At 44.1% G+C, this 19,789-nt stretch overlaps 1 protein-coding gene across 6 annotated transcripts in view; it reads right to left on the bottom strand.

The window, feature by feature from the left end:
• SLC39A10 (solute carrier family 39 member 10) overlaps window positions 1–19,789 on the bottom strand; it is a 136,464-nt gene that overhangs the window by 57,656 nt on the left and 59,019 nt on the right. The window contains exons 1-4 of one of the 6 annotated variants that reach the window (XM_035710787.2): window positions 9,179–9,345; window positions 7,483–7,594; window positions 3,354–3,488; window positions 5–91 (exon numbers count right to left, since the gene is read on the bottom strand). The exons of 2 other annotated variants lie outside the window; for them this stretch is intronic. The gene's annotated coding sequence lies outside the window, so the exon portion shown is untranslated. Of the gene's footprint in view, window positions 1–4; window positions 92–3,353; window positions 3,489–7,482; window positions 7,595–9,178; window positions 9,346–19,789 lie in introns of those variants that run through there. 3 more of the 6 variants (XM_025442053.3, XM_025442051.3, XM_035710792.2) reach the window with 3 other exon arrangements.

The raw sequence follows: 19,789 nt of genomic DNA, 5'->3' as shown, positions 1-19,789 counted from the left end.
TAACCTTTGTGTCACTGTTACATGTCCCTGATTTTGCACCAGCTTGTCATTCAGAAGCACTGCCAGTTAATAGAATTCCTTTCCATGAGGACTGGGAAGGGAAAAAAAAAAAAAAATCAAAGAATGTCCAGGGTAATCTTTTTATAAACATTTTAAAAACATTTTTACAGCATTTATAACATTTTTTGATGATGATGACAACACAAGCTACATCTTCCCCATCGTAGCAGCTTTCTGTGTGATTAATTTTAGGTGTCCTTGCAGTATTTTAAGCCATCAAGGTCCTCTTAATTGTTGAACAAAGTGATGATTCAGCTCTGTCACTTAACAGAATCTTACAAAAATGTAATTCAAATGCCAAACCTACTTAATTTTCAGTAGTGGGGCACCTGGATGGCTCAGTGGTCGAGAGTCTGCCTTTGGCTCAGGTTGTGATCCTGGGGTCCTAGGATCGAGTCCCACCATCAGGCTCCTGGCCTGCTTCTCCCTTTATGTCTCTGCCTCTCTGTGTTTCTCATGAATAAATAAATAAAATCTTAAAAAAAAATTTTTTTATAGCAAACTACCAATGTCATTACCAATTAGCAATCATCTTCATTATTAAGTTTAACAATGTCCAACATATAAGAAAACTATAAATTAGGGACGCCTGGGTGGCTCAGTAGTTGAGTGTCTGTCTTCACCCAGGTCTGGGGATCGAGTCCTATGTCAGGCTCCCTGCAAGAAGCCTGCTTCTCCCTCTGCCTGTGTCTCTGGCTTGTCTCTCTCATGAATAAATAAAATCTTAAAAAAAAAAAAAAAAAACTAAACTATAAATTATTCCATAAATGGTCTTTTTAGGGCACATTTCCCTTTCTTATAGGAGCTACATTCAGGTACACAGAGCTGAGATTCTGTGATATATATGCACATAGAAAAATAAAAAGGAAAAGTAAGCATTAATGCCAGAAAAAAACAAAGTTGTGCAGGAAAGAAAAAAATAGTTTTATTATAATACCTGATATTGTAACATTTAGTCACAAAAATAGAACACTACATACTGTTCTAAACCAAAATTACACAATAATTGTACTGAAAAACAAGGGTATAGAAAGTGGGAGGAGATTTGTTGAGAGGAGGAAAAATGGTAAATCTTCATCTTTCATTTAACAAATAATGACTTAAATTGAAAATCAATAAGCAATAATGAATATACTGAAGACATGGCAGTGAAGAGCAAAATAATCAACTAATGAAACTAAAGGAGTTCCTGTCTTTCTAGGTAGAAAAACATGAAAGAAGGAAGACCAGGAGGACTGATTTTTCCTTTTCCCTAAAAACTTCATAGAACTAAAAAAAATAACAAAAAAAACCTCCATGGAACTATTTAATCCTTTATATTCACGTACAACTCTGATTGAAAAAAACTAAAAACAGGCTTAAATAAACCAAGTTGCAATTACTCACTGGGGAAAAAGAAAAAGAAAAAAAAACTAAAAATAAAAGCCAGCAATTATAAATCTTAAGCTTTTGTTAAACAAAATCACATTTTGTCACATGTGGAAGTGAATTACTTACAGTTTCAAGATTTTCACAAATATTTGTATAGAGTTTTAATCACAATATGCAATCACTTTAATTTCAATTTGTGCTATTATTTTTGGTTACTTGCTTGGATAATTTCGAGATGTAGGAAAAGACTACAAAAAAATGTTAACGCTTTTCAGGTCTTCTTACATACTTTCAAATTGGTTTCTAAGGAAATTAAGTTTGGTTATGCTGCCACCAGCAGTATGATCATAGCATCCTCTTCAGTACTTGGTACTATTAATTTTGTAATAAAGATTTTGCCTTATCTTTATTTAGATGTTTATCATTATTATTTTGCCTCAATATTCTTACCAACATAGGTGAGCTTTTATATAACATGACTTTGTCATATTTTCTGCAAACACCACCTTCAGTTCTGTGCAGTGTCTTTTTATTTTGATTATAATATTTTCCCTTTCATGTATGTACAGAGGTTTTCATATACATGTAATGAAACATGATTTTTTTTGCAATTTCTTCTATGGTTTCTAAATTTAAGAACTTATTGCTCCCAATACTATTTTCTTCTTTAAAAAAAAAAAAAAAGAAATTTAAATTAACATGACTCCGATACATCTTCAAGTACTTGTAGTTAGGCAAAAATCTTCATAGGAAAAGCTGTACTGTTTTATAAGTTATAAATTAAATTACATATAATATTTACAATGAATTTATTATTATTTTTAAATATTTTATTTATTTATTCAGGAGAGACACAGAGGCAGAGACACAGGCAGAGGGAGAAGCAGGCTCCATGCAGGGAGCCCGACGTGGGACACGGTCCCGGGTCTCCAGGATCACGCCCTGGGCTGAAGGCGGTGCTAAACCGCTGAGCCACCCGGGCTGCCCTTACAGTGAATTTAAAGAGCACTTTTTGCCTAAAATCAGTGATTTGATTGGAACATACCTTTCTGATTTCCTTCCTCATTTTTTTAAATCGGTATGGTTACTTTCTTGGAGATAAACTTGCTGTTTACACTGGCTAAGTACATCAAATTATTCGCTCTATTTGAAAAAAACTAGAGTATACTAACTTAAAATCTTAAAAAGTGTGTTCCAAACATTTAACAAGTGATGAAGTCTGGACTAAAAAAGATACATTGGAATGGAAAACATGATCTCACTGCTTTATAATATATAATATAGACTATGTAATACCTAACTTTTCTCTGTTTTGTTATATAATCCAAGTTTATATATGATCATATAATAGGGGATCCCTGAGTGGCTCAGGGGTTTAGCCCCTTTCTTCAGTCCAGGGTCTGATCCTGGAGCCCCGGGATCGAGTCCCGCATCGGGGTCCCTGCATGGAGCCTGCTTCTCCCTCTGCCTGTGTCTCTGCCTCTCTCTGAGTCTCTCATGAATAAATAAAATCTTTTAAAAAAATCGTATAATGAATATTAGAGTTAGATAGGATGTATTACTAATATATTTTACTGATTTCATTGTTTTATAATGTAATAACATATTATTCTATTTATCTTGATAAAGCATATAAAATCAATCGTTCATAGCCCCCTTCATCTAGAGGCTATGTTCCTCCATAACAGCATGAATATTTCTTCCCCTATAATCAAAATAGAGTAATAATTCATTCTAAGCAGAGGTGTACTGAGAGGTACAACACAGCTGTTCACAGGCCTGTAAACATGCAATCCGAAGTTCTTTATGAGAGGAGAGAAGAAAGAGGAGGGAAAGGAAGGGGAGGGGGGCAGGGGAGAAGGCATAAAAATAAACATGAAACATTTTCTGCTCTGAAGGAGGTACAAGGAAGACACCACCACCTTTTAAAGTAGAGAAGGTAAACTGTAAAAGATGCTCCGTAAGTATCAACAGTTGACAGACTGAGGCGTTAGTAACCCAAGGTTGAAGGCCACGGGCTTCATATTCCAGCGCCAAACACAATCAAGGTGCTATTCCTCCCATAGAGGGAAAATGGAAAGAGGAAGAAACAAAAAGCATCTATATTACTTAGGTTAAAAAAACAAAAACTGAGAACTCACATTATCACCCACAAATTTCTATTTCAATGTTTTTCTACTAGTTTTTAACTCATATAGGTTCTAAGAAAACTTAACTATTTTAAATACTAGCAACATATCAAATAGTTATAAAACATTAAGAACAGGATGCAGGGGTTGGCAGACTTTAAAAATCCAGTTACTATTTTAGGTTTTGTGGGCCGTGCAGACTCTAAGGCCAACTACACAATTCTGCCGTCATGGCACAAAAGCAGCCATATACTATACTTAAGTGGACAAAGAGGCTGTTTTCCAATATTTAATTTACAAAAGCAGGCTGATTTGGTGCACTGTCCATAGCTTGCTGACCCTTGGCTTAATTTACATATTAAGTTGCAGACAACTGTAGGGGAAAAACCAGGATTTTAAAATTCAGAAACTCACAAAATTTATAAAGTGAATTCAGAAAAAAAAGCTTAAGTGAGGACACGGATATGGGTTTGTTTGTTTAATAGGACAATGGGATGCATACCTTTGTGATTTTGTTACTACAACTGAAGACCATTTATACTTTCTAACTTCTATATGAATGAAAATAAATCTAAAAACTGAAGTGATCAGTGACTGATGAGTCTTAAGATAATCACTCTAGGACTAAAAATAACTTTCATACATAGTTCATAGTAATTCTTATTGCTGGCCTTATGACATAATCTTACTATATTAGTAAGACAAAGATACTTCTTACAACATTCTGATTCACTCTTCTAATCCCCCAAAACCACTTTTCTGAATGGAGAAGATGATCCCCAAAAGTAGGGTACATATTATTAAGTGTAAACATGGCAGTTAGAAATGTTAATGGCAGCAAAAGTGTTATCCTCATATCTCCCTCTATTTCAGCAGTAAAATATTTGCAATATAATTATACGACATAATTATAAAATTAGGTAATTATAAAATCATCTACCACTAACTCTCAGTGAAAACAATTTAAATACTATTTGAGTAAGATTTTAGATTTTATCCTTATACTTAAAATCTGTAACCACGGCCACCCACCAGCACCCCATTCTGATAACAACTTTTAACATGAAAAATCAAGTATTAAAAATCTATTAAATATCCAATCCCTTTATCTAGCAATCAAATCTTATGTTCTGATAACAGAAAAATAAAATTTGACACTGCTATATATCATAGAATCAATGTATTGTTTTAACAACATTGTGTGGTCTCTTCAACATTTGGAAGTAAGTTCGATGCTATTGTTATTTAAAACTTCACAATTTGAGTCGTAAATCGCCTTCATACCTAGTGAACACATTTTGCACGGCCAACTCACAGAACTTACAAAATTCATGAAAAAGAAAAAGACAGTTCAGCATATTGATAACTGGTCTAATGTGAAACCTGGGTTTATATGACTACATATTTTTAACAGGAAATCCTGTTAAATTCTCTAACATATACCTTTCCTCCTGTTTTGAAACTTGGCCTTTTACTGTCCTATCTCCACCCAAAACTCACTTGGAAAACTACAGAAGCTAAGAGCAACCAGAGTTAACCAATTCAAAATTACTACATCCATCGTATTAGTCAACTTACCAGTTGGAGGAAACCCCAAAGTAGTCTAGATATAATGTAGCACTACAGAATCTAATTTAAATAGATTTCGTTTCAGGAAAAGATGAAGGTGAAGGAAAAGCAAAGCTCAAGAAAACCTCAAGGGGAATCAAACACTAGGGGGCAGCATCGAGCCGCTGGGACCGCCTGGGCATTCCTCTACCAGGTAAACTTTAGGCCAAGGTTGGTATTTTTAATGAAAATTACATTATAATGAAAGACAACTTTATAGGGTTATAAAACTTAGTATAAAGGAAAAAGGATAGCTTTCTGCTTTGATCACCAACACTTCTTTCCATGTCCTACTGTGTAGTTTCTCTTGCATATTGTGAATCTGTTTGGAAAACACCACTACCATGTTTAAGATGAACTGATTGATTGATTGATTCAGAGTACGTTCGAGTGGAGGGGCAGCTGCAGAGAAACTCAAGCACACTCCCAGCTAAGCTCAGGGCCCTATTTGGGGCTCTATTCTCATCACCCCAAGATCATGACCTGAGACAAAACCAAGAGTCAGACACTCAACAAACTGAGCCTACCAGGGGCCTACCCCTTGTGTCCTTTTGATTAAAAAAAAAATACTGTCCTTTCGATAAAAGCAACATCCCTGGCATTTCCATTGAGGTGAGCACTACAGAGACAAGGACTGACATTTTTATCCCACGTATTTCTTCGGGTTAATGCTACATTTAAGTTCTGTTAAACTTCATTTAGAAGGTTGACAGGCAAACTTTGCACATCCACTGAATAACGTCATGAGCACCGTGTGACAAAAAGTTGGGGAGTATGTGCTGCCTCAAGGATTTAGACAGGGAAAGCAAGATGTACACGTAGAATTTTAAGTTAAAAAATATGAGAAGCAGAAAAAAATTCTATGGATTATTACATGTAACAGAACAGTACCAAATAGGATAACTGCATCTCCGGCAACGGCCCAGTAGAGACCGTCAAACCTCAAGTTATCAGAGTTAAAGACCAAGTACTCCTTCAACCCTGATGAGAAACTGAAACATCTGTACGGAGAAAAGAAGGTAAAATGAACTAAAATTTTCTGCAGCCCTTTGTTTCATTATGTCATTCATAAAGATCGCAGTATGGGGATCCCTGGGTCGCGCAGCAGTTAAGCGGCTGCCTTGGGCCCAGGGCGCGATCCTGGAGACCCGGGATCGAGTCCCACATCGGGCCCCCTGCATGGAGCCTGCTTCTCCCTCTCCCTGTGTCCCTCCTTCTGTGTGTCTCATGAATAAATAAAATCTTTTAAAAATAAATAAATAATAAAGATGGCAGTAAAGCCATGAAGAGGGCTTTTTAGCACAAGTTCAGATAAAAGATTAAGGTAAAGCAACTTGCTCAAAGTAACCAAACTCGTTAATAAACGGGTCATAGTTTTGAACTCTAAGTCTCACCGCAAAACCCGAAGTCCTTTCCAGTATGTGACAGAGGTTGGAGAACAAGGTAAATTCTCTTTAGTTATATCCTAACTGTAACATCCCTTGCTGCTAACGCCTATATCCTACATTCTCCGTAAAGCAGCGAAAAACCGAAAAACCCATCCCCAGAGTGAATACTCAGTACCATACTCCAGGCCTCCTGAAAGTACTTCAAAATCAGGCGCTAGAAGAAGGGGGGGCTCTGTTGGCTTTTAGCTGGAGAACATCAACTGGTAACGGGAAGAACAAGTCCAGCTTATCACGCAACGTACTCTTCGTGTCAACCCTAGAAAGGTCCTCCCTGACCACTTCTCTTGAAGTAGCACCTATGTCATCCCTGCGCCAGCTTTCTTAACCACAGCCTGTGTGTGTATAAAACTGCAGGTTTTTGAATCTGGACTTAAAAAAAAAAACAACACATTTCTCCTCTCTGAAAACTGTTCTTTCAGTTCCGAATGTAGGCAAAACCACGGTGACGTGCAGAAGCATCTAATACTTTTATCGGAAGAAATACTACAAATTAAACCCCTTGAAGACCATTTGGTCCTCACCAGTTTGAAATTAGGCATTTACCCCCGAAACTACTCGATACCTAATGCTCTGCTAAAGCACGGGTTACTCATTATTTTGATTTCAGCGTACCTGGCTGTATTCCTGCCTATCCTCCCCCCCCCCCCCCCCCCCGGGGTACATCCTGTCTTCACACCACTTGTCAGGTCCCTAGTGCTCTCCCCCCAGAGTACTCGGGGTGTAGGGCCCGGATTGCCTGGTACCGGCCCCCAAAGTCTGCAGCCAGTGCCCGACGCACAAAGCCGCCGAAACATGTAGGGCAGGAAGTCCTGAAACACAGAAGTCTTGACTTAAACGAGCGTTTCCGCTGCCCTGCCACGACCTACATTCTACAGCTCCAGCCTCCCCGGGGTTGGCTGCTCCTCAGGAAACCTGTCACGGGTTAGTTTTGCTCCAACTTGCAGACAAAACCAGAGTTTTCCCGGCAGCGAGCGATACCTTAAGTGAGAGTCAAGGAAAAAGAAAACAGAAACAACAACATGGCCTACTTAAAAAAAAAAAAAAAAAAAAAAGTATGTGCTTTAATGTCACTCTGTGCTACTTGGAACAGGGGCTGGAGGCCGAGGCGGCTGCGGCTGCGGCTGGTACCCGGGGCTGGGGCCACGGGGCAGCTCCCACGAGCCCGGGAAGGACCGCGGGGACCACCCCAGGGTGGGGAGCACCACCCCCAGGACGGCGGGGGGGACCCTAGGATAGCGGGGGGGACCCCGGGACGGCAAGGACCACCCCCAGGACGGCGGGGGGGACCCCAGGATAGCGGGGGGGACCCCGGGACGGCGAGGACCACCCCAGGGTGGGGAGCACCACCCCCAGGACGGCGGGGGGACCCTAGGATAGCGGGGGGGACCCCGGGACGGCAAGGACCACCCCCAGGACGGCGGGGGGGACCCCGGGACGGCGAGGACCACCCCAGGGTGGGGAGCACCACCCCCAGGACGGCGGGGGGACCCTAGGATAGCAGGTGACACCCCGGGATGGCAGGGGGAGACCCCGGGACGGCAGGGACCCTCCCAGGACGGCAAGGACCACCCCCAGGATGGCGGGGGAAACTCCAGGATGGCAAGGGGGACCCCAGGACGGTGGGGGATCCCCCAGGATGGGGAGCACCACCCCCAGGACGGCGGGGACCCCCCAGCATGCGGAGGAGCACCCCCAGGACGGCGGGGGAAGGACCCTAGGAGAGCGGGGGGGACCCCAGGACGGTGGGGGATCCCCAGGATGGGGAGGACCACCCCTAGGACGGCAGGTGGGACCCCGGGATGCGGAGGAGCACCCCCAGGACGGCGGGGGAAGGACCCTAGGAGAGCGGGGAGGGGGGAGACCCCGGGACGGCAGGGACCCCTCCCGGCACAGCAAGGGGGAGACCCCGAGACGGTAGGGACCCCCCAGGATGGCGGGGGGACCCCAGGACGGCAGGGACTCCCCCAGGTGGCGAGGACCACCCCCAGGACGGCGGGGGGACCCCGGGATGGGAGGAGCACCCCCAGGACGGCGAGCCCCCCTCCCCCGCCGGACGCGCGCCGCCTGGGCCGCAGGGCCCTGAGGAACAAAGCCGGCGCCCCCCGCCCCGGCCCCCTCCCCGCCCCGGCCCGGCCCCCCCCGCCCCGCGGCCGGCAGCAGAGGTCCACGCGGCCTCCCGCTCACAGCCCGGCGGCCCGTCCGTTAGGCTCCCGGGGCCGGCGCCCCCCGCACCGCGGGCCGGGGAGGTCGGGCGGGGTCACCGCGGGGCCCCCCGCACCCCCACCCCCGACCCCCGGCCCCCGGCCCGCTCCGCTGCGCTCGGCGAGGCGGCGGCCCCCGCGCGGACCGAGGCTGCGGCCGCTCAGGCCCGCGGCGCCCCCCGCGCAGCCCCCCGCGCGCTCCGCCCGCCGCCGCCGCCGCCGCCGAGCCCGGGCCCGACCCCCGCGCCCCCCCCCCCGCCGCCGCCGCCGCCGCCGCCGCCGCCCCGGGCTCGCAGCCTCGGCCGCGCACGGGCCCGGTTCTGGGGGAGGGAACGTAAACAAATCGGGGTTTTATAGTCACCTCGCACTCGAGTGCCGTGTGCATCTCCTCTCCGCTCGGTACCAGCCCGGCTGCACCGAGCCGCCTATTCACCAAGGCCGCCTGCGCCAAGTGCGCCGCCGAGGCCCGCGCGCCAGGCCCCGCGCTACGCCGCCGGCGTACCGGCCCCCGCCGGCCCCCGCGCAGCCGCACCCGGGCCCCGGGCGCTACGCTGCGGGCGTACACGCCCCCGCCGGGCCCCGCCTCGGGCTACGCGAGCTGCGCAGGGGCCGCCGCGCCGCAGCCCGCGCCAGTCTACGCAAACGGCGCAACGCCCCGGCTCCGCGCGAGTTTTGTTCCAAGAAAGGCCGCGGGGGGGGGGGGGGGGGCGGCCTCCGGCGCATGCGCGCGCCGCGCTCTCCGCTCGCCCCCGCCCCCGGCCGGCTGCGAGGTGCGCGCGCTGCGGGAGCCCCGGGCCGCCAGCGGTGCGGCCCCTCCCCTCGGCCCGGGGACCCTCTCGGCCCCTTAGGGCCCGGCAGCGGGCGCGAGCCGCAAGGGCTTCCGTGCAAGCCCCGCCAGCCCGGGAAGCCGAGTCCGGAGAGCCCGGCGCGCGCCCAGGGCGGCTCCCGACACGCTGGCAACCTGCGCACGTGTCCCCTCCGCCGCCTCCCGCCCGTTCACCGACCCTTTCAGAACACCCAGCGGCTGAGCCTCCGGATGGAGCCCGGCCGCCCCCGGCGCCCCCCGCACCTGCACCTGCACCTGCACCCGCCCCGCCTCCCCCTGTTCCCCGGGCACTTCGCGATCCGTGCATTCCTAACCAGGTGGCTCTGCACACCTGCCCCCGCCCCGCGCTCAGCTCCTCCCCCCGGGAGGCCTCTGTGCACCGTGCCGAGGCCGCCAGGCCCTGCATCCCCACTTCTAACGGAGGGAGTTCTGGGGGCGCCAGCGGAGGGCACAGCCCCGGGACCCACGAGCTTCACGGGGCGTCAGGTGCCTCCGGGGGGTCTCGCGTGTACGTGCGCTTGCTGCTCACAGCGCAGTGAGCTGGAGGTGGCTAACCCCCCACCCCCGGGAAACTGAGGCACAGGAAGTTAAGGAACTGGCTTCAGATCACAGAACAGATAGGAGATCTGGGATCCAACCCCAGTTAGTAAGGCCGCATGTCCGGCTCTTCGGCCTGCTCATCTTTGTGAAGCGAGACTCTGGGTCTTGGTTTATCATCTCTACAAACAACAGCTTTTAGGCGCTCAATAAATAAATACCTATGGACGGTCAAGACACTGAGCTGCTCATATTCCTTTTTTCTCGTCTGGGAAGCTCTGTCCACGGGCCCTCCTCCTTCCCCCCCTACTGCCAGGTTCCATAGCTGTAGGTAGAGAGAGCTGAGGTGTAGGGAGAGGGCAAGTCTGACTGGGAGACAATGACCACGGTCCTCAGATTCATGGGTAAGTCAAGGGAAGTGGTCTAAAGTCATTCTACACTCCTTGGATCCCATAAAAGTTGACCTATGTCCTTAGATTTCATAAAATCGATAGGGTGCATCTTTTAGGTACTAAGCACTAAAAGCTTCCAAATTACCCTTATGTTTTAAGGCTTAAAATTACTTTATTGACCACATTATTATCACCACCTTTACTATATATGCAAATCTTTCTCCTAAATGTCAGTAAGATACAGTACTTAGATTACTTACATGTTACGCTACCCACAACGCTTTTCCACACAAGTGCAGGTGAACCGATTCATCACATATTCAGATACTTCCATACAAACTAGTCAACAGCTGCAGCTTTGAGTCCAGTTCCTCAAGACCCTACCCCGGTATCAGCCCTTTCAGGATTCTCCAGACCTCCCAGGTTAATGCCTGGCTAAGCAGGAAACCGATAGGACCCACCTGTTACCGAAGACTGGCATTCTCATCAGCTGGTGCCCTCGCTTTAACCAACTGCTTTAAATGTCATCCTTGCATAAAACTATAGGGTAAACCTACTTGAAAATAGGCCACGTCTCCTCTCACTTCTATACACTTACCCATAACATTCACATATGATCAAGTATATGCCCTCTGATTAGGGCAAGGCTTAGATTGAAATTACTACATATGGTAAATGAGCTGCAAACTAGTATATTACTTTTCCCACCGGGAAAAGGAATCTCAGCAAATGACTTGAAGCCTTACTCAAAATCACCTGCTGAGTTAAACAATGGCGAGTGCTGCAAAAATATCACCGTAATGTATTATTTTTGCCCATTTTATGTACAAGGAATGTGTCAGAGTAAGGAATTTCTAGTATGTTAGAATTATAAAATTTTCTTTTTTATTTAAGAAAGAGAGAGCAAGACAGTGCACCCGTGCAAGAGAAAGGGGTGAGGGGAGAGGGGGAGACGGAATCCCAAGCAGGCTTCACCGTGCAGAGCCCAAAGCAGGTCTTGATCTCATGAACCTGAGATCGTGACCTGAGCCAAAATCAAGAGTCGAACACGTAACCAACTGAGCCACCCAGAATCATAGAATTTTCTAAAGGTTTAGTCATTTTCTTTTCCTATCCACTTCATTGGATTCATAAAGAAGCTCACCCGAACTCTAAAAACAGTACAGACGATTTGCAAAAAGCCAAAGGGGGGTAGGGTGGGGGTGGAGGCAAGAGAGAGTACTACTGAATTATTTGTAAATGGTTTCCTTTCATTAATTTTGCTTATTCACACTGCACTGATCACAATTTTATTTCACATATATAAAATTTTAAGCATGGCCCACCTACCTTTGTGAGGGATGATATAATAAATCCAGTGGCCTTTTTTGCTCCTCAGAGGATTAGAAAAGAACTAGCTACAATAAATATGGAAAGCAACCACACTTCCTACCTCAATTTTTAGTTGTGACTAAAGGAAGTCTGTGTCATAAACGTGGTTTCCCTCAAGTAGAGGGGAAAAGTCACCGTTCACAACAAAGTTAAGAACTTTTAATTAGGGTACAGGCCTGGGTGGCTCGGTCCGTGAGGCATCTACCTCTGGCTCAGGTCATGATCTCAGAGTCCTGGGATTGAGCCCAAGGTCAGGCTCCCTGCTCCGGGATGAGTCTGCTTCTACCTCTCCCTCTGCCCCCCACAACCAGCTCTGTCTCAAATAATTAATTAACTCTGATTTTTACATGGCCAAAAAAGTGTGGATCAGACAAGGTCATGCCTAGAGGAAAGAGAACAAGAAAGACTACATTATGTGGATATATAGCACTGAGGTGGGGTGGGGGTACAAAGTAGCAGGAAAAGGTGTTAACGAATTGAAAAAAGATGTCAGGAATATATTCTAAACCAAGGCCTCAAAATTAACAATTGTCTACTCACTTTTGGAGACTATGTATTCCAGCCTGGAAATCGAGCCCCCCCTCCCCCCCAAGCTCTCTCCCCAGCCTGCTCCAGATCTGAAGCCAGAGAAATGTAAAAGGCACACCTCATGGTGTTCTTTAAGACCCGTAGCACTGTGTGACATCTAACAGGTCAAGCCCAGGATCAGGATGAGACTTGGGATGTATGAGGTCCCACCCTGGAGAGAGACAAATGTGACCGATGTGCCTGTCAGGTGAGACCATTTTGAGTTTGTAGGCCTCTGCAATAAAATGAGTTTCAGACTAACTGCACAAACTAAAATAGATTGGAGAAATGAAACAATTAAAACAACAGTTCAAACAACTCCCCACCCCCAGTAGAAAAGTGAACTTTTATATCATTGGCCTAGTTGCTGCCAACATTAGACTAGGCAAATCCCTCAGTTCTGGTTCATTGCGGTGTAAACACAAGGACTTTCATCAACATTAGACAGGAAGAAGGACAATATGGAGAGGCTTCAAGCTTCTGATTTGCCATGGCAAGTCCTTTCAAAAATAGGAACGAGACCTAACCCAGGGGAAATAGGAATACCCACTCAAGAATTAATGAAAGGAAGAAGCTCACAGCCGGAGCCAGGATAACAGTCAGACCATACATTTGCCTACATGATGGTACCAAGAAGACTTCTTGCCCAGGGTCACCCATCCCCGGAATTTCACATTTAGAACTTTATTACTGGAACCTGAAACCAAAGGGACTTTGACCTGAGGGAAGTTACCACTATTTTACTACTTATTTATACTGCTGCGAGAGTGTATTTTTTTTCATGCCTTTTCTGAAGAAGAGGAAGTGTTAAGAAGGGAGGAAACACGATTATCCCGTTTCCTAAGGGTAATGTGGTTCAAAGTAGTGTGGGACAAAAGGAAAACTAGACAAATTGCCAACTTCTCAATCTTGCTTCTAGCCAGCCTCGTTCACTCACAGAATACTAAGATGAAGAAAACCAGCAGGCTTGGTAAGCTGTCCCTTGTACCAAGCCTGGGGGCCTAGATGCCAACAGGCAGACGTTCTGGATCTTTTACAATGCTGGAAGCACAGGAAAAAAAAAATCAACTTTCCAAACCTTGAATCCTAGTCCAAAGGAATTAAAAAAAAAAAAAAAAAAAAAAAGGCAATGTAAGTAATCCACATGAATATTGTAAACTCAAAGAGGATTTGTGAATGGTCACACTTCAAGGAAAACTATCAACATGGAAATGCATTAGCAGTAAGTGACCATGTAAATTTTTCAAAGATTTCATTTATTTATTTGAGAGAGAGAGAGAGAGAAAGAGAACAAGGGGGAAGAGCAGAAGGAGAGGGAAGAGAGAGAGAAGCAGCTGAGCATGGGAGCCCAACTTGCTCCATTCCAGAACCTTGAGATCATAACCTAAAGCCAAAGTCAGATGCTTAACGGACTGAGCCTCCTAGACAAGACGCTCCTCCATGTGAATATTTTTTAAAGCAGGTTCATTTGCTTAACCAGTTAAAATTAATAAACTCATTTTTAAAATTCACTTAAAATGTCATCACATGAGAGGTTTCAAACCTTGCCTAGAGATTCCAACTAATGAGACCCGTCTCACAAATGACACTTATGAAAACAATCAATATATCTTTTAAAAATCAAGATACACTAGGTTTAGCTTAACAAACATTGCTTACCTTTATTTATTAAAAATTTGACAGCAGGAATACAGCAGAATTCTAAACATCAGAGAAGGTAATAAATGAATTGTCAAAACAGAGTAGCTTTTAGGGATTTCTAAATTTTTCTTGCGCTGTTTCTAACTAAAGTCCAAATTATATTTTATTTTTACTGGAATAAGCCACTTTTGCATTTTTCACAGAATGCCATGGACCAACTCTTCTAACCATTTCACATCTTTAGAGAAGCTAAATGTTTTTGGGGGAATGTTTTTGGGGGAATGATTCTGGCGGTAGCCAATAATTAAGAACCTACTATGCTTGGCTTGCTTCCCCATAGATGATCTCACCTACAGCTTCCATGATTTCATGGAATCATGGAATGATTTCATCAACTCAGGTTTCATTCCAATTACCGTGACAGTTGCTTTCTCTAGGCAATTAGGTTTCACAGTGTTTCTTCCCACCCTAAATATGGGAAAATGCATAGTTTAAAATGTGTCAGGTGGTTTAAATGAGTTAAATATAACTTATCCCTGTACAGCCCTGCAAGGTAAATATCATTATGCCCATTTCGCAGATGAAGAAAGTTGAGGCAGTTACACAGCATGGGGCAGACCCAGGACCCCAGTCCAGACAGTCGATCTGGAGACTACAGCCTTAACCCTTGCAATACCTTCCCTCCTTATATCAAGTCTGTCCCAATTTTTGTGAGGATACCTATATTAGTTTCTCTGTAAAGATTGATAATTTTTTTTTAGAAATCTGTAGAACCATAAACTGGTTTTCAGTCTGTAAATGTTGCAGGTCAATGGAAATTTTAAATGGAATAGAGAATAGAGAATAGCATAAAAACGTTTCAAGATACTTGTAATGTGAACATTTGTTCTTTTTTGCTTTATCTTTCAGCTTGACTGGCTTGAATCAATTCCAAGGGAGATGTTTATTCCACAGTCTCTTAAATTAGAAAGTTAATTAGCCAATCTGGTTATACATTTAGTTGAAAGCTTTCCCCTCTTTATGGTGATTTGATGTAGTTGTTCAAGTATTTATTTATACCAGTAGAGTTATATTAAAAATTAAGCAGAATCAATTATATGTTAACAAGTTTGATCAGTCATGTTAAAGCGAGCTATTAACGTGCTCATCAACGAAGACTTGGTCAGGTGCAGGCAAATATATCCCAGCAAATTTATTTTTTTTTATTATTTTTTTTTAAATTTTTATTTATTTATGATAGTCACACAGAGAGAGAGAGAGAGGGGTCTGGGTTGCTATGGCAATCAAAGCAAACATGCCTTCAAAAAGGAAGTGATATGCAAGGTCTGACTTTTTTTTTTTTTTTTTTTAGAAGGTCTGACTTAAGGATGAGTAAGACAGAGCCGATTAAAGGGCAGGGGGCAGAGCAATGCAAGCAGAAGGGTGAAATGAGTACAAGTATGGTTCTCAATTGGGGAACTGAAACCCAGGGTGTTGACGTGTGTTTTTGACACGGGAGATTGGAAGAGAGGAGACAGGACCGGTAAGGCAGGGCTTTGTGGGCCATACAGAGAGTCTGAACGCTGCCCTGGAGGCTGTAAGAGCTGCCCAAGGATCTTAAGCAAGTGTCAAGATCACAGGCAAGAGGGAAGTAGGCAATAGGATCAGCTTGGTAGGCAGAAGAAGGCCTCCCACACCCCCTACAAGTGATACCCACATTCTGATCTCTGGAACCCGTGAATGTTAGTTTACATGGCAAAGGAAAGCAGAGACTGGGGATAGAATTAGGTTGTCAGTTAGCTGACCTTGAGGGGAGAGGATCCCAAATTAGGCTCAAATTTTTTTTAAGATTTTATGTATTTATTCATGAGAGATAGAGAGAGGCAGAGACACAGGCAGAGGGAGAAGCAGGCTCCATGCAGGGAGCCGGACGTGGGACTCGATCCCGGGTCCCCAGGATCATGCCCTGAGCCGAAGGCAGCGCTAAACCGCTGAGCCACCTGGGGATCCCAGGCAGGCTCAATTTAATCACAAAAGTAGAAACAGGAAAATCAGAGGGTGATGTGACCGTGGAAGTTCAGTCAGAGTGATGCAATGTTGCTGGAGAAAGAAAGCCAAAAGCTAAGGAATGTGGGTGGCCTCCAGAAGCTGGAAAAGGCAGGGAGATGGGTCCCTCCAGAAGGAGTGCGGCCCAGTGAGACCATGTCCGACCTCCGACCTACAGAACTTAATAATGAACTTGTTCTAAGCCACCAAGTTTGAAGTAACGTGTTACAACAGAAATAGAAAATGAATACCCTGGGAAGCTGTTACAGCAATAATCCACGTGTGAAGCAATCGTGGATTAAACAAAGAGCTCTGATAAGGGTCAAGGAGAGAAAATGAAACTGGACCCCCGCTCTGTTAACGTCCTAGCTATGGCCTTGAAACACCCTTCTTAAAGCCTGATCGTTCAGCTTCGAGTTCAATACCTAAAAACTGAGCACTATTTTGCAGGGTTTTGTTTGTTTTACTTTCTATTTTTATGAGAGTAATACATTAACATTAGCTTTAAATTTCAAAAAGAAATGGCGTGCTATAATACAAATGAATCCTGAAAACATTATGCTAAGTGGAGTAAGTCAGACACAAAAACAAATATCTTATGATTCCACTGGTATGAGATACCTAGAAAAGGCACATTCATCAAAGCAGAAAGTACCAGAACAGAGGTTACCACGTGGTGGGTGGGGGAAGAGGGTGAGGAAGAGAATGGGGAATTAAGGCATAATGGGTACAGTTTCCATTTGGGATGATGAAAAAATTCTGGAAATGGATAGTGTTGATGGCTGTACAACACTGTGAATGTACTTTAATGCAACTGAAGTGTTAAAATGGTAAATTTTGTGTATAATTTACCCCAACAAACCCTACCATATTGATTAAACCCATTTGATTTTATTTTGCAATATCTTAGATGCTAGCAAGAAAAAAAGTAGAATTTTTTAATGGGCTCTCCTTCATCTACTCATAAATACAAGTCAATAAAACCTTTCTGTCTGAGTGTCAGACCTTAAAAAAATGGCTAAAATGATATTTATTATATATATTTAACTACAATTAAAAAAAAATTAGAACAGAAACAGCAGTATATCTCCAACTCCGGAATTTACCTCCTGGAACAAAACCTTCCATTATTTCAGCTTTTCTCCAGGGAATTATGTCCATGTTTTAAAATGATATACTTACCCTGCTATTTCATCAATTTTAGATTTCTGCTATTGACTTTCAATAAGGAAGGCCAGGATTTAACTCTCTTAAATACACACACTCATATCTAGGAGATCAGGGAGTCTGCTCCTTTACATCAGATTTCTTTTCTTTTTTCTTTTTTTTTTTTTTTTAAAGAATCTATTTATTTATTCATGAGAGACACACACACACACAGAGAGGCAGAGGGAGAAGCAGGCTCCATGCAGGGAGCCCAACGTGGGACTCGATCCCAGGTCTCCAGGATCGCACCCTGGGCCAAAGGCGGCTAAACTGCTGAGCCCCTCCGGGATCCCCTCGATTTTCAACATCTTCCTATTTCCAGATATATGGATCACCTCCTTCTTCACAGGGGCCCAGTGCTACAACTCAGCACCCCCAAGGGCTTCCTTCTTCCTGCTATTCCCATTCCCAAGGACTAAATTCTCTAAGGAAAAATAGTTCATCATTCTCTATCTTTCAAACTGTTTATTACTCTTGCCCATTATCTTCTCTATTGCTGTATCTTTGCCATTTCTTTACTTCATTTTTGTGATCTTTTAGTTGAGAAAAACATAAACACCCGTGTTCCATCTGTCATAGTTTACCAGAACTACTCCAGGGTTGCTTTTAAGATTAAATAAACTAATACAAGTAAATAAGATAATGTAGGCATTTAAAATACTTTGTAAAGTCCCTGACACCTAATAAGGTATAATCAAAGCAACAGTAAGGTCCCTGTCACAATTATCACCAATTACCTAGCAAAAGGTTGTTAGTAGGGCCTACGATGGAATTTCAGAAAATACTGCTTACAACAGAATATCATTGTTGATTTTCCAACATTAATTGCATCTGATCAGAAATTTGATTTTCCTTAAATAAGAGTAATTTTCATGGTGTATCTATAGGGTAAAATATTCTGCAGCTAAAAAGGATAATCTAGATTACCAGAAACTTTCTCATCCTTTAGGTTTCACTTTCTCCAAGAGGCCTTCCTTATCTCGAGAGCCCTCTTCCCCTAACTTACCACTTCTCCCTCTTCTCAGTATATACTATTTCTTTCCTTTATGGTTCCAGTCAATTTTAAAATCCCCCTTACCCCTTTCTCTGTGTGCCTTTAATTGTGTTTTATCCCTAACCAAACTCCTCAAGACAAAGGGCTGCAGGAGCTGTGGTTACCAGCAAGGTCCCCTCAGGCCCCAAAAAAGTGCCTTGAAGAACTGTTGTGCATGAGTGGAACGCCAGGTATAACACTATAGAACATATAATGAGATTTGGAGAAATAAACTACGTTCATAGTGGTGGGATTTGGTAAAGGTTATAACATTTTTATAATTTCTCTATCCTAATGCTGTTACTAGCACCACTAACGAACAGTTACTGAATGTTTACTAGGCATCAGAACTTTCCTAAGCATTTTACAGACATTTTCTTACATGATTCTCACAACAACCCCGTCTACTCTCATCATACCCATTTCACTGCTAAGAAAATTACTGCAGAGAAATCCTGTAACTTGCCCAACTGGGGGGACATCTGCTAAATCGCAAACCCACCGTCTAAGCTCAAAGCCCTTGATCTTAAACCACTAAGCTATTTATCACATGCGTGTGTGTGTGTGTGTGTGTGTGTGAGAGAGAGAGAAGATGTACTTGCTAAATTCTCAAATCCTGTTTTAAGAAATGAAGGGCCAAATCGGTTTTTGCTAACAAGAATGTTTTTCTGATGCTATAAAGATAGCAGTGCTGAATCACGAGAACGGCACTGTCAGCTTTATACAAGACCACAACCAAATCCCCTCCACTCACACTTCCCAGGCTCACTGGAGGCAGCGTGGGCTACGTCCTGGGAGACCCAGAATAGGAACCTTTAATCCTCTCAAGGCAGAGTCCACAACAACCATCATAAATCTTTACAAAGAATTGTGTGTATGCCTGTGTGACTATTACTCTGAACTTGAACTCTCTAGAATTTGCACAAAATAGAGTGGCTACTTTTGAGTATGATTCCAGCGTGAGCCTCTTCCTGTATGTTTCCCAGTTCTTTAGAGTTTTGTGTTAGGATACCTGATTTATTAGCAATGTTACAAGTGTAGATGGAAGGTATCTTGACCCTTCCGGTTGATACTGATTGCCAAATAACCAAACTCTTCAGCAGAGATATTTTCTTTTATAAACCTTTTTATTACATGGGAACCATCAAAGACAGATGTGATGAACCATCTGTATCATCTTTTATGTTCTAATTTTGCTTTTACATTGGTATAGATAAAAAAAAGGGAGTAGGAAATGGAAATCAGGTATCATGAGAATTATCTGAATTTCCAACTCACTCTACTCTATTAGGTCCCTGGGGAATTGGTCTATCCGAAGACTAGATCAAAGACCAGATCCTAGAGAATGGTTCCTATTAATTAAGTACAGATCCA

The sequence above is a fragment of the Canis lupus genome, chromosome 37, assembly GCF_003254725.2.
Source record: "Canis lupus dingo isolate Sandy chromosome 37, ASM325472v2, whole genome shotgun sequence".
In the NCBI taxonomy this organism is placed as follows: Eukaryota; Metazoa; Chordata; class Mammalia; order Carnivora; family Canidae; genus Canis; species Canis lupus.
This window is presented reverse-complemented; position numbering and strand designations above follow the sequence as displayed.